The sequence below is a fragment of the Pleurodeles waltl genome, chromosome 4_2 (assembly GCF_031143425.1).
Source record: "Pleurodeles waltl isolate 20211129_DDA chromosome 4_2, aPleWal1.hap1.20221129, whole genome shotgun sequence".
Taxonomy (NCBI): Eukaryota; Metazoa; Chordata; class Amphibia; order Caudata; family Salamandridae; genus Pleurodeles; species Pleurodeles waltl.
In genome coordinates, this window is record NC_090443.1 from 924,552,986 (window position 1) to 924,565,518 (window position 12,533).

The following is a 12,533-nucleotide window of genomic DNA, read 5'->3' on the forward strand; positions in this document are numbered from 1 at the left end:
GCACTCCCAGGATTAGTTGTCTGGCGATTGTGGCGGTCCTAATCCACCAGGGCAGCGCTGCAAGCAGCACTGCCTGGGGATTCCGACCTTGTTCTCTGCCAACGATTTTATGGCGGTAACACCGCCACGAAAAGGCTGGTGGAGGACGGGTGCAGGGTGCATCGGGGGGGCCTGCACTGCCCATGCACTTGGCATTGCAGACAGTGAAAATTGCAAGGGTGCTGGTGTTCCCTGCATCCTACAGCATTGCCACCGGCTCAATTACGAGCCGGAGACATTGCTGTACGGTGTTTCCCACTAGGACGACGGTCAGATATTCAGGTTTACCACCTAGCAGGAAACTAGTAATGGGCCTGGCGGGGAGGTAGCCACTATGTCAGCAACCTCCCCTTTGGATGTTCGGCGGACTGGTAAACCCGTCTGCTGAACTCATAATCAGGCCCATAGTCTCAAGATTACACCTCCAAAGAAATGAAAAGACATCTGCAAGGTATGATATTATTGATACATCCGACTGTTCTCTGAGCTGTGCACCAAGAGGAATCCTTCTTTTGAAAGGATCAAATACTGTGAGAATTAAAAACATGCATGTGAGGAAGTTGTTAAAACTATTGGCCCAGTAGTCCAATAACAGAAAACTTTAATAATGACTACTAGAGCAAGAAAAGGCTGGCTAAGTGCTTGCATACACAAAACCAGTGGACAGGTATTAAAGAACAAAAATGAGATGGTAAAAGGTCTAAGGGGCAGCTCTGGCTGATAGAATAATTGCATTGTGTTTGTTACTCACATTGTACTTGTAGAGATCCTGTTATAACAGAGGAGTATTTCAAATGAAGGAATTCTAAGGATTGTAAGTAATTTAATATTAGAAGGGAAATGGCAATAGGCGATATTGTTAATCTTTAAATATTTAGTAACCACACTTACTTCTAATGTGGGGTCCAAATAATTACTGCCATCATTCTATATACCATATAATTGGACAACCGGGATACAATATAAATTGTAAGTACTGAAAAGAAAAAAGAAAAAAAAGCAAAGATTATCATCAGGGTTGGAGTTCCCTTTTTTTTCTTAATATTACAGTTCTGCAGCGACGGATGGAGTGAAAAAGCAAATTTCATGGTCTTTTGCCATCTGTAACACAGCAGAAAACAGAATGCTGCTGCTGCTGAGCCACATGAGTGAATTACAACTTAAGAATGTCCATATTAATAGCCAGCCAGCAGTTATAGACAAGATTTTACACAATCAGACACAATCATCAAAATAAGTAAGAAAACAGGAAAAGGGGGACCTCGACTTTAGCATGTGGCGGGCAGTGTCAAATAGTTTGTATATGAGTTGAAGAATGTGCCTCCATTAGCTCTGAGGAGGAGTCTTTTAACCACTAGAATACAACTGATAATATACAGTTTTGATGTCTAGCCTGCACAATTGTCAGTGTAAAATCCTGAAAGGCATTTGTATACCAGAAATGTCAATGCAAATTCTAAAAGGCACTTACTTGGATTATCTCATATGGAGGCTTCCACATTAATAGGGCTCGCTACATTGACACGGAAGTGTCGGTCATGACGCCCTTTGAGACAAAAAGTAGGTCAGCCAGCACATTGTGACTGCTATGTCCCCCATGTTGGGCAGGATACCTTTGTTCTATTGAGTGTGGGCTAGCGATGATATCTGGGCTGTGATAACTATGTCTGCCATCTTGGAATATAATCTGATTATCTGCATGTTCAATTGTATTACTGTCAACCATTAATTGAAAAAGATTCTATAAATGTAAAAAGGACCCATGTTTGTGATCTACAATGTAAGTTGTTGTTATAAAAAAAAACTTTTAAAAATGATGTTAATAAGAAATAGCAGGTTGTACTATCCATTTTCCTATTTGTTGAGAATTTTTCCCAATGTAAAGAGGGCCACAAGGACATATGATGCAATAGACTACATTTGAGGTATTACAGTTGGAAAAGTGTTTGATGGAACAATGGACCCCACTGATGGTGAAGTCTTTGTTGTTCTGGTGGTACTGCAGGTGATGCAGTTTTTGCATTTATAGTGACCGATTACAGGTGCCATTTGTAGCATTTGTTGAATTGTAGGGATGAGTGGTTGGTCATATGCTCTCACCAGATGATCTTTCAATTTGGGACTGCTTTTGAAAGTGAAATGTGACTTTTCCCTCAGAATGAGGTTGCCCGCCAGTTGACTCTAATGTTTGTTGATGGTGTTTTTGATTTTGTTAAATAGTGTGCTGAAGGTGGGCACACACACCAGGCAGGATTGTGTGGCCCTTTCTATAATCTGAAGCAGTGCTTCGCTGTCATTTTACCACGCTCTCTTTAAGGATCTTTTGAGACATTTGGATGAATAGCCTTGTGATATTAATGTGATCATAAATTACTGGGCATCTGCAAATTAATCTTCCTTTCTATAACAGCTGCATCTGACGCGGAGGAATTGGTCGAATGGGAGGTCATCTTTCAAGGCTTGTTGATGATGACTGTCATACCTTAAGAGCATTTTCTAGCTATAGGTTTAGTTAACAGAATTATGTATTGTATGTAGTAGATTTGTCATATTTGATGGTGAATCTTAAATTTGGCTTCTGTGCATTTATCCACTGGTGGAATTGGAGTAGGCTATCGGAGTCTCCTTTGCAGATGAGAAGCACGTTGTCAATGTAATGCATCCATATAACTTTGTTGCTGTTTCAATTTAATTGGTTCCAGAGTCTCCCCCCCCCCCCAGCACCCACTGTAACGAATTGTCAACTTTGGCTGACTGTGCATAATTTTGCAATTACATGTTTAATACTTGCTTAATTTTATAGGCTGATTTAAAAAAATTGGACTTGCATTTTATTTCAGTTTGAGGGTCTGTAATGGGTGGGTGATTTTATCACTTTTTCCTTTCTGTTCGGCACCCTTCCGTCCACTACTGCTTGATTGGCTAATTAGTGGAGGGGGTGCCTGCACTTGCACTTTCTCCTGGCATGCCTGCATTGCGGACTGACATTTCTTTAGGTCAGTGGCCTAGTTGATTTGGCTGTCTTCCTTTTGGTTCCCTTCATGAGGCACATGATAGTGCAGAAGCGCAGAGGATGTGCACAGTGGGCACACCTCTAGCACACCAAAAGCAAGCCCATCTGTGCCTTTCCATGCCTGGAGTGCATCAGGGGCTAGGGACGCTGTCAGTTTTGGAACATAGCAGAATCAGGCCCTGGGTAGGTTCTTCTGTCATAAACACCTCTTAGATCTTCATAATCATTCTGCAGTCTGCCACTACACCATAGATGTGTCATACTCTAAGATCGAGCACTGTCCTAGCTGTAATATCCACTTTGTCACCAAGTGAGATACCATGTCTCCTGGCTCATTAAACAGGAGTGGGGCCCAATCTGACAATACATGCCCAACTCCTTTTTTTCAAAAGCAGCTTGAGTGCGCCTTGTTGAAAACACACTCACTGATTAAATCATGAGTTGATTCTGACACTGGTCCTGGACTATCTTCTTATTACTGAAAATTGGGTAAGGCAGGGCTCTGGCCCTGATCTGGTTGATGCCACTGTGCCTGAATATACATTTTCTAGACAGGCCATCAGGCTAAGAGGTGGCCTAGCGATCATAGCTAGGGAGGAACTGGACTGTACTCTTGCTCCTATACCTTTATATAGCACAGATAGTATAGAGGCTGCTATCTTTAGATTGAAGGTCTGGGCTCAGTCATCCTTGTCTCCTCGCAGATAGAAGACTGCCTTTATACTCTTAGGAACAAGTATTTGAACCTCATCTTGGTTACAAATACTCTACAATATTAGGTGACTTTAACTTTCACTTTGATGATCCCCTCTGTAAGGAGACTGCTTCCCTCTTAGAACAAATGTGCGGCGTAAGGCTACCCCAGTGGGTTGACACAGCCACTCATTCCTCTGGACACATCTGTGATGGTATTTTTATCTAACAAATAAACTTGATAATTAATAGAGTTCACTTGCTTAGCTGGACGGATCATCGAGCCATCACTGTCAGCATTCCTTCCTCTCACAAGAAACCCAGAGTGTGTCAGTACCTTCCAAAGACTGTCACCAGTAGGAATGTAAATAAAATTACATCAACTGACTTGGAAGAGGCAGTTCCATCAACTGACTTGGAAGATGCACTTAACTCTTCCAAAGATGGCATGACTGACTCTCTAGGCTCCTCTGCCGAAGGCTTCAATACTTGGGTTACATCAGCTTTGGAAGATATTGCCCCGCTCAGGACCAAAAAACTGATGAGACACAAACCCACTGCGCCCTGGTTCTCTGCAGAACTTGTAGCGATGAGACAGGAATGTTGCAGACAGGTACTTCTGTTCCAGAGCCTCAGGGTACTGAGAAAGAAAACACACGACTTTTTGATATGATACAAACTGGGGATTTAATCAGTCAAGGTATCTTTCTTCACTGAAAAGATCAAGGAGGCAGGTAATTCCTAAAAACAACCCTTTAACATTGTTTAAGATTTATCTACCCTGCCATCTCAGAGGCAGGTATCAATTTCCCAAACTTTTTGTGATGGAATGCTGCTCTATTTCCAAAATAAAATTCTGGACATTTATTCCTCATTTGATCTCACCCCAGATGGAATTGCTCTGCTTGACAGAGCACGTTCTGATTAGCACACCAACCACCTCCTCGAAGTTCCCTCTATATCAGTGCAGCAAACTATGGAACTTCTGATAAGTGTGAGATCTGGCTCCCCTACAGGTCCATGCCCTGCAATAATTTTCCATCTCACACTAGAACCAATAGCCAACTTTCTGCAGAACATGGTTGTTCATATTTTGCAATCTGGAGGACTATTTCCTACTCGCTGATCCAAAACACTTTAAAAACGTTTGCCCCATCTCACTACTATATTGTCCAGCTAAGATCGTTGAGAAGTTCGTTAATAAAGACCTCATGAAATTCATTAAAGCACATAGTATTTGAGATCCCACGCAAAATGGCTTCAGGGCTGGCCATTGTACAGAATGCTCTGTTGCGGTGGTAGCTGATTCCATTCATTGCCAGGTCAATCAGGGGTTGCTGCCATTCTACTGCTGCTCGATCTGTCAGGAGCATTTGATATGGTCTGGCATGCCTAGATGATCCAACAGCTGCAGGAGATTGTGAGTGGGGGCTCGGCTCTCCACCTTCTATCTTCCTTCCAAACAAACAGAGTTCAGATGGTCAGTTGTGATGGTTTCAAGGCAAAGGCCTTTAGCCTTGTAGAGTTCCTCAAGGATCAGCTTTTAGTCCTACTCTTGTTAATGTATATGTTGCTTCTCTGGTAAATTTTTTTGGATTTAAAGTGCTGTTGTACACCGACAATACTCGAATCATTGTATCTATTTCCAATGATCTGACCTTGGTTACCGGAAAATGTAATCAATGCATGTCCTGCACTAACAAGTGGATGAAAGATAACACCCTTAAACATAATGCTAGGAAAAGAGAGTTCATGGTCTTCAGTGCTCAGGAATCGGTCTGGACTGATATCTGGTGGCCGAGTGAGTGTGGGTCTCTTCCTACCCCAGTCAAGTCAGCCAAAAGCCTGGTGGTCATTTTTGAAAACACTCTCAGTTTTGAGAACCAGCCCAGGTCAGTCATCGGGTCAGCACTTCTTTCCTGATTGTTAAAATTCTAAGGAAGATTTTCTCCTTCATCCTGGAGAATCTACACCAGATGGTCAGTATAGCACTTATTACTTCACACTTTCACTATTGTAATTCTCTTTATCTCAATATAAACAGGTTCTGTGTCAACAATTTCAGGTTGTTCAGTATGAGGCTGGGTGGCTCATTCTAAACATTCCACAGCATGTATCTGACAGTGAAGGTATACATTCACTTCACTGGATTGAAGTTAAAAAGAAGATTCTTTTTAATTTCCTATGTATGGTCTTCTTGGATCTACATATAAAAGCTATAACCAGAAAAATTCTCTATTTCACTGGTACTGCTTGGGTAGGACTTAGGTCCACTTCCCGGAGACTAGTGCAAGTTCCTAGATTCCACAAAGCCATTTGGGGTGCTTGGGCCTTTTCGGTGGTGGCAGCAAGGATTTGGCACCCTCGCATATTGCAGAAACTGCTTCCTTCCTGGCATTTAAAAAGCAATTGAAGACTTAGCTTTTCAGTCTCCACTTTGCTTAGGAAGTACTCCTGTTTCAGACTGTGTTTCCTCCACTAGTGCTTTGGGTTTAGTGCACTCTAAAAAATTGATATACACATATATACATACATACAGAGTCAACATGTTGAGCTTCAAAATTAGCAACATACGTTTTTGCTATGTTTGAGGTGAAAACCACCCTCATTGCAACAGCTTTAATCTGCTCATAAAATAGATTTTCAAAAATGAAGACATTTTTGTTTAGTGCCTGTGCATTCAATAATGAATGAAGTCGGGACCCAGTGATCTACTAACTAGTAGGTCGGTCAGTATGTTCCAAACCTCCTGTTGGGGAATATTTATGCATAAGCTTTCAATGTCCATTGGTCACTAGGAATGCTTCAGAGTTGAATGGAAAATATTCTAGAGAATTAATGACTGATATAGTATCCCTGATGTAGATTAGATGGTTTATTGCAAAGGGTTTTATGAATATGTCAGCATACTCAGCTAGAGGTTTTGGGAATAGAGGTGCATCCAGAAACAATCAGCCGTCCTGGTGGTTCCAAGGGATTTTTATGTATCTTTGGTACAATGTGAAATGCTGGCATCTTTGGATCATATACTGTTTGGAAAAGCTGACCCTTTTGGACTCAGTCACCCTTCATCAAGACCTTTTTTCTTAGTGCAAAGATGAGTTTCTGGAGATCTTTGGAGGGATTCTTAGGAAACTTCCTGTAATGATCTATGATACTCAATTGTTTGTTGACCTCTTCGTTGTGGTGAAACCTGTCCATCTATAAAGTTTCACCTTCTTTGTCAGTAGGTTTGATGATGATATCCTACAATGATTGTAAATGCTTCAGGGCTAAGAGTTGATCTTTTGAGAGGTTATTTTTGCAATAATGAGGAGTTTTAAAGAGATTGTCCATTTAAGTGAGAATTGCAGTCTCAAATGTAATAATCTCTTTGGATACCATTTGGTTTGTAGGGCAAAAGATGATGTGTTATCTAGACCAGTAGCATCATACACTGGAACAGTATCACGGTTGGCAAATAAATATTTCAGGTGCATTGACGTGAAGAATGATGGAGTTCACCACGTGGCTTGAAATGACCATTTCGGTGTGCTGGAAGAAAGGACAGTCTGGAACTGAGAACAGGGTTCTTCATTTCTGTTAGTTGATATGATGAGAGGTTGAAAATGGGTAATATTTGCTTATTTACCATTTGTATTATTAGTTCCTTGCCTGTCTGATTCTTGGGGTGTATTGGTTGCGGAACCACCCTCTCCTTCCTCCCCTTTGTCTCCTCCGTGGCCCTGAAACTCTGTGGCTCTGTCCTAAAAAAGCTTGATGTGATGTGGAAGGTTGATCACCTGGATCCCCTGTATTTAAGCCGCCAGATGACTGGTCACTGGCTGTATCTGAGCCTGTTTCGGAGAAAGTTATTCTCTTTACTGGAAAACCAGTTGAATTTGGTGCTATGTAGAAATCTTTTTTGAGGTACCATGGTGGTAGTTAGCACAATCGAGTCAAAATTCTTGACTCTATTGTGGCACTTTGCTACACTGCCATCATATATTTTGATTCTAGTGTATCAAAGTGCAAGGCGGCGAATAGGTTTCTTGAAAGCGTCATTTTAAACCCTACTCTGAGCAGGCATTAAAAATGACACCAAAAATGATGCAGTGAAATCTGTTAAATTTCACTGCACCATTTTTGCGGGCCTCCTAGCTCTGAAACGCCGCCCTTTGCCTACATTATGCCTGGCACAGGCATAAAGTGGCACAAGCGTTTACAAAGTGGCGCAATGCATGCTATGTGCCACTTTGAAAATATGGCGGGTAGAAAAAGCCACTTTAGTGCCATCTAAGTGTAAAAATAGTTATGCTAAGGTAGCACTAAGGTGGCGCTAGGGGCTCTTAAATATACCCCATAATTTCACAATAGATCAACTCTCAGCTGTGAACCATTTACAATTGTTGTATGATAACATCATCTTACCTGCTGAAAAAGGAGGTGACATTGTATTGATGGAAAGATCTCACTACAACAAACAGGTCAATAAACAATTGAGTATCACAGATCATTACAGGAAGCTTCCTAATGACCCCTTTGAAGACCTCCATAAACTCATCTTTGCACTAAGTAAAAAAGGTGTTGATAAGGGACGGCTGAGTCCGAAAGACTCAGCTTTTCTAAATATTATAGATCAGATGGTGCCAGCTATTTACATTCTACAAAAGATACAAAAGAATCCCTTGAAAACACGAGGGAGACAGATTGTTTTTGGATGTAACTCTATCCTAAAACCTCTGGCCGAGTACACTGATGTCTTCATAAGCCCTTTGCCAAAAAGCCATCCCACCTTCATCAGGGACAATATGGCTTTCATTAATTCTTTAGAAAATTTGCCATTCAATCCTGAAGAAGAATTCCTAGTGACCATGGGCATTAAAAGCTTATACACAAATATACCCCAACAAGAGGTTTTGAACTTATTGACCGACCTACTAGACAGTAGAAAACTCCCTCACTGTGTCCCAACTTCATTCATTAGTGAATGAACAGAATTGGCACTAAACCTTTCTTCATTTTTCAAAATCAGTTTTATGAGCAGATTAAAGGTGTTGCGATGGGGGTGGTTTTTCCCCCAGACATAGCAAACATTTATGTTGCCAATTTGGAGGCTTGACATATTGACTCTGGGTCCAATCTATTCAAACAGCACACAGTTAAATGGATGTGTTACATTGACAATATGTTGCTCATCTGGTGAAAAGACTCTGACATCCTACTCTAACTCCACCAATGGATAAAAGCACAGAACCCAAGTTGAATATGACAAACCTACTATAAACATTTTGGATATTACCATCAAGTCTGAAGATGGCAAGTTAAAACAACTCTCTTTCCTAAACCTAGAGCCAAAAACATGCAGTTACGATATGATAGTCATCATCCACAAGCCTTTAAAGATAACCTACCATTCGCCAGTTCCTCCACCTCAGACACAACTGTTGTACAAAGGAAGATTATTTTGCAGAAGCCCAGAAATTGATGATCAAATTAAGGTCACAGGGTTATCCATCCAAACTTCTCAAGAAATGCTTAAAGAGCAGGATATAATGACAGAGCGCTGCTTCAGATGAGCAAAATGCCAAAGCAATCCCATCTGGTATGTCTGTCCACCTTCAGCACACTATATAACAAAACCAAAAAACACTATCAATAAACATTGGAGTCTACTGGCGGGCAACCCTATTTTCAGGGACAAACCACTTTTTGCTCTCAAAAGTGATCCCAATTTGAAAGATCATCTGGAGAGAGCTTATGACGAACCACCCTCCCCTACAATTCAACAAATGCTACAAATGTCACCCATCATCGTTCATTATATATGCAACAACTTCATTGCATGCAGTACCACTAGAACAACAAAAGACTTCACCATCAATGGGATCCATTGTTTCATCAAACACTTTTCCAACTTTGATACCTGGAATGCAATCTATTGCATCATATGCCCTTATGGGAGGCTGCAAGGAATGCCGAAAAGTAGTAAAGTTAGACTTTTGGTCCATCTTTACCTTTATGAATTGGGCCCCAGGGTCTTGTTTTTTTTGCTTGAGGGCTTGATTCAAAAAGGTAAAGTTAGACCAAAAGTCTAACTTTACTACTTTTCAGTACTCTCAAAGGTAAGTTATGAGTAAAGTTAGACTTTTGGCCTTAGTTGGACTTTTGGTCTAAGTTTACCTTTGTGAGTACAGAAAAGTGGTAAACATACACAAAAGTGTAAGTTTACCTTTGTGAATTGGGCCCGTAGTGTTTCGGGAATGCATGGACCCTCTTGCCATTTGTGCTATATTGGGGCCAATATTTGGGGACCGTTGTAGTGTTGCTGCCTGTCTGTGGGATCCGATCTATGCTTGTGTGTTTCACTGTCAGCTAAGTGTTACCACACCTGTGAGCTGTCAGTCATTAACCTTAATGCCTGGGCCGCAGAGCCTCCCTGACCAATTACCCATGTGCTGGGGTTGACAGAGAGTTCATGACGGGAATTCAAAAGGGGTGATGTGACTTAGTTTGTGTATGAAAATGTATTGTTCATATATAAAGGTGTCTTTTTGTCGTGTGCATCTACGGATTCAATGTTAGCACTACAATATTAAAACAAACAGGGAAATTTCAGACCTGATGATAATCTTTGATATTTTTCATTTGTTTCTTTTCAGTACTCACAAATTATATTGTATCCATGTTTTACTATGTGCTATGTAGAGTTTGTTTACTACTTATTTAAAGATTAACAATATCACCTTTTACTACACTCTTCTGATATTAAATTACTTACAATCCTTAGAATTCCTTCATTTGGAATAGTCCTCAGTTCCGACAAAATCTCTACAAGTGCTATGTGATCAAACGCCTTGCCATTATCCTATCAGACAGAGCCCAACCCTTAGATTTTCTACCAACTCATTTTTGATCTTTAATACTTGTTCACTGGTTTCGTGGAAGCAAGCTCTTAACTAGACATTTCTTGCTCTAGTAGTCACTTTTAAAGTCTTCTGTCATTGGACCACTGAGCCATTAGTTTTAATAACTTCCTCATCTGCATGTTTTTAACTCTCACACTATTTCGTCATTCCTAAAGAAGAATTCCTCGTGGTGCACATCTCTGTGGCCAGTCGGTGTTTCAGTAATTTCACACCTTGCGGTTGTCGTTTCAGTACTTTAAAGGTGTATTCTTCAGACTATATCTTATTCCAAAATCATTTTATGTTTTTTAGTGTATAATATCCACAAGAGCTCTTCATGTTTTCATGCAATCAGCTTCATCCTGAAGATGGTCTCGTAAATGGGCTCAATTTGAGACTGAAACGTCAACACTTAACCCACCTTTCTTTGTTTTACGAATGTATTGATGTTTTGTTATAAAGACAGACACCATTGTGACATTTCAGAAAGTGGGTACTGAGTACACTGCAATTTGCCTTCAAATTGTGCTGTAATCACATATCTCTGCATCATAACAGACAATGTCGATGTACTAGACACAAAATAGATTGAGCCCATGTAATTATGAATTTACATATTATGTTTACTCTCATAATATCCTCCTGACATAAAGTTTCATAAGATACTCTTATGTGTTATGATTTATTCCTGTCATTCATTGTGAATCAATTTTGAATATTCCAAAGTAACTTGGTTAATGTTAAACTACACATGACGTAAGCAGGATGTCATCATATGGCATCAGTATACTCTGCTGAATTTGTGTAAATGTTTCACTTTTACCAATATCCCTCGTAGGCACCTTTGCCTGGTTTATCATGCTCCTGGTCAGCAAAAGGTTTCATTGATCCAGATGGATGAGTGTTTGGAAGACCTGTTTGAGAGGTGTAGCCATGAATATGGCGAAGATCTTGACCTCCTCATTTATTAGAGAAATCGGGAGATAGCCTGCGTAGGAACAAATGGTGGCTGCGTCTTCATGATGACAACAATTGTGGCTTTGTCAATTTTGGGTGGAAAGGATACAGTCTCTGAGGCCTCCTTGTATAGGACAAGTAGCCACAGTTAAAATGTATCTAAATGTGGCATAATACTCTGTGGGAAACCCATCAGAGCTGGGAGTCTTTCTCGGTGTCACCGCCGAAATGCCTGCCCAATCTCCTTGACTGATAAGGGATGGTCCAACATCAGAATCTCTTAATGTGACAGTCAAGGATGGGGCATTTCCTCCAAAAAGTGAGGGGCCGGTTCAGCCTCTGTTTTTGGGGTCATGCATAAAGGTAACCATAATAGGTGGTGATTGTTTGGGCTAAGCCACGGAGACTGTGAAGACATCCATGCTTGTCAGTGATCTCTGGTATCAACTTATTCGCTTGAGGTCAGGTGACAAGCCAGTACAGCAGCTTGCTGTTTTAGTCTCCCCAGCCATAAACCCTGGTGGGACTATCTCTTTGCATATCAGCTCAAGGTGTCAAAGAGTGTCACCTTTGGGGTCAGTGGGAAGATGTGCCTCTAGACGAAGGGCACCAGCCTCTAAGTAAGTTATGTGTTGGATTTGGGACCTTTCTTTCTCTCTGATTTTGCCCCTGGCATGACCTCTGATGGTGGCTTTGTTTGCCACTGATAAGGTTCCGGCAGACCGAACAGTAACCTTGTTTGTTTGGAAGCAAGCATTCACTTTGTGTTCAAGTGCCAGTGTGTAAGTCTCATCATGAAGGTACCAGACATTGAGCCTCCACATAGAACATGTGGGTAAGTAGTCAACCCAAGGATGAGGAGGACAGGGGGCATGGTCATTGATCCTGCTTGGGAGAATATGGATCCTGGACACTTTGAGGAACTCCGCAGCTGGCATGAAATT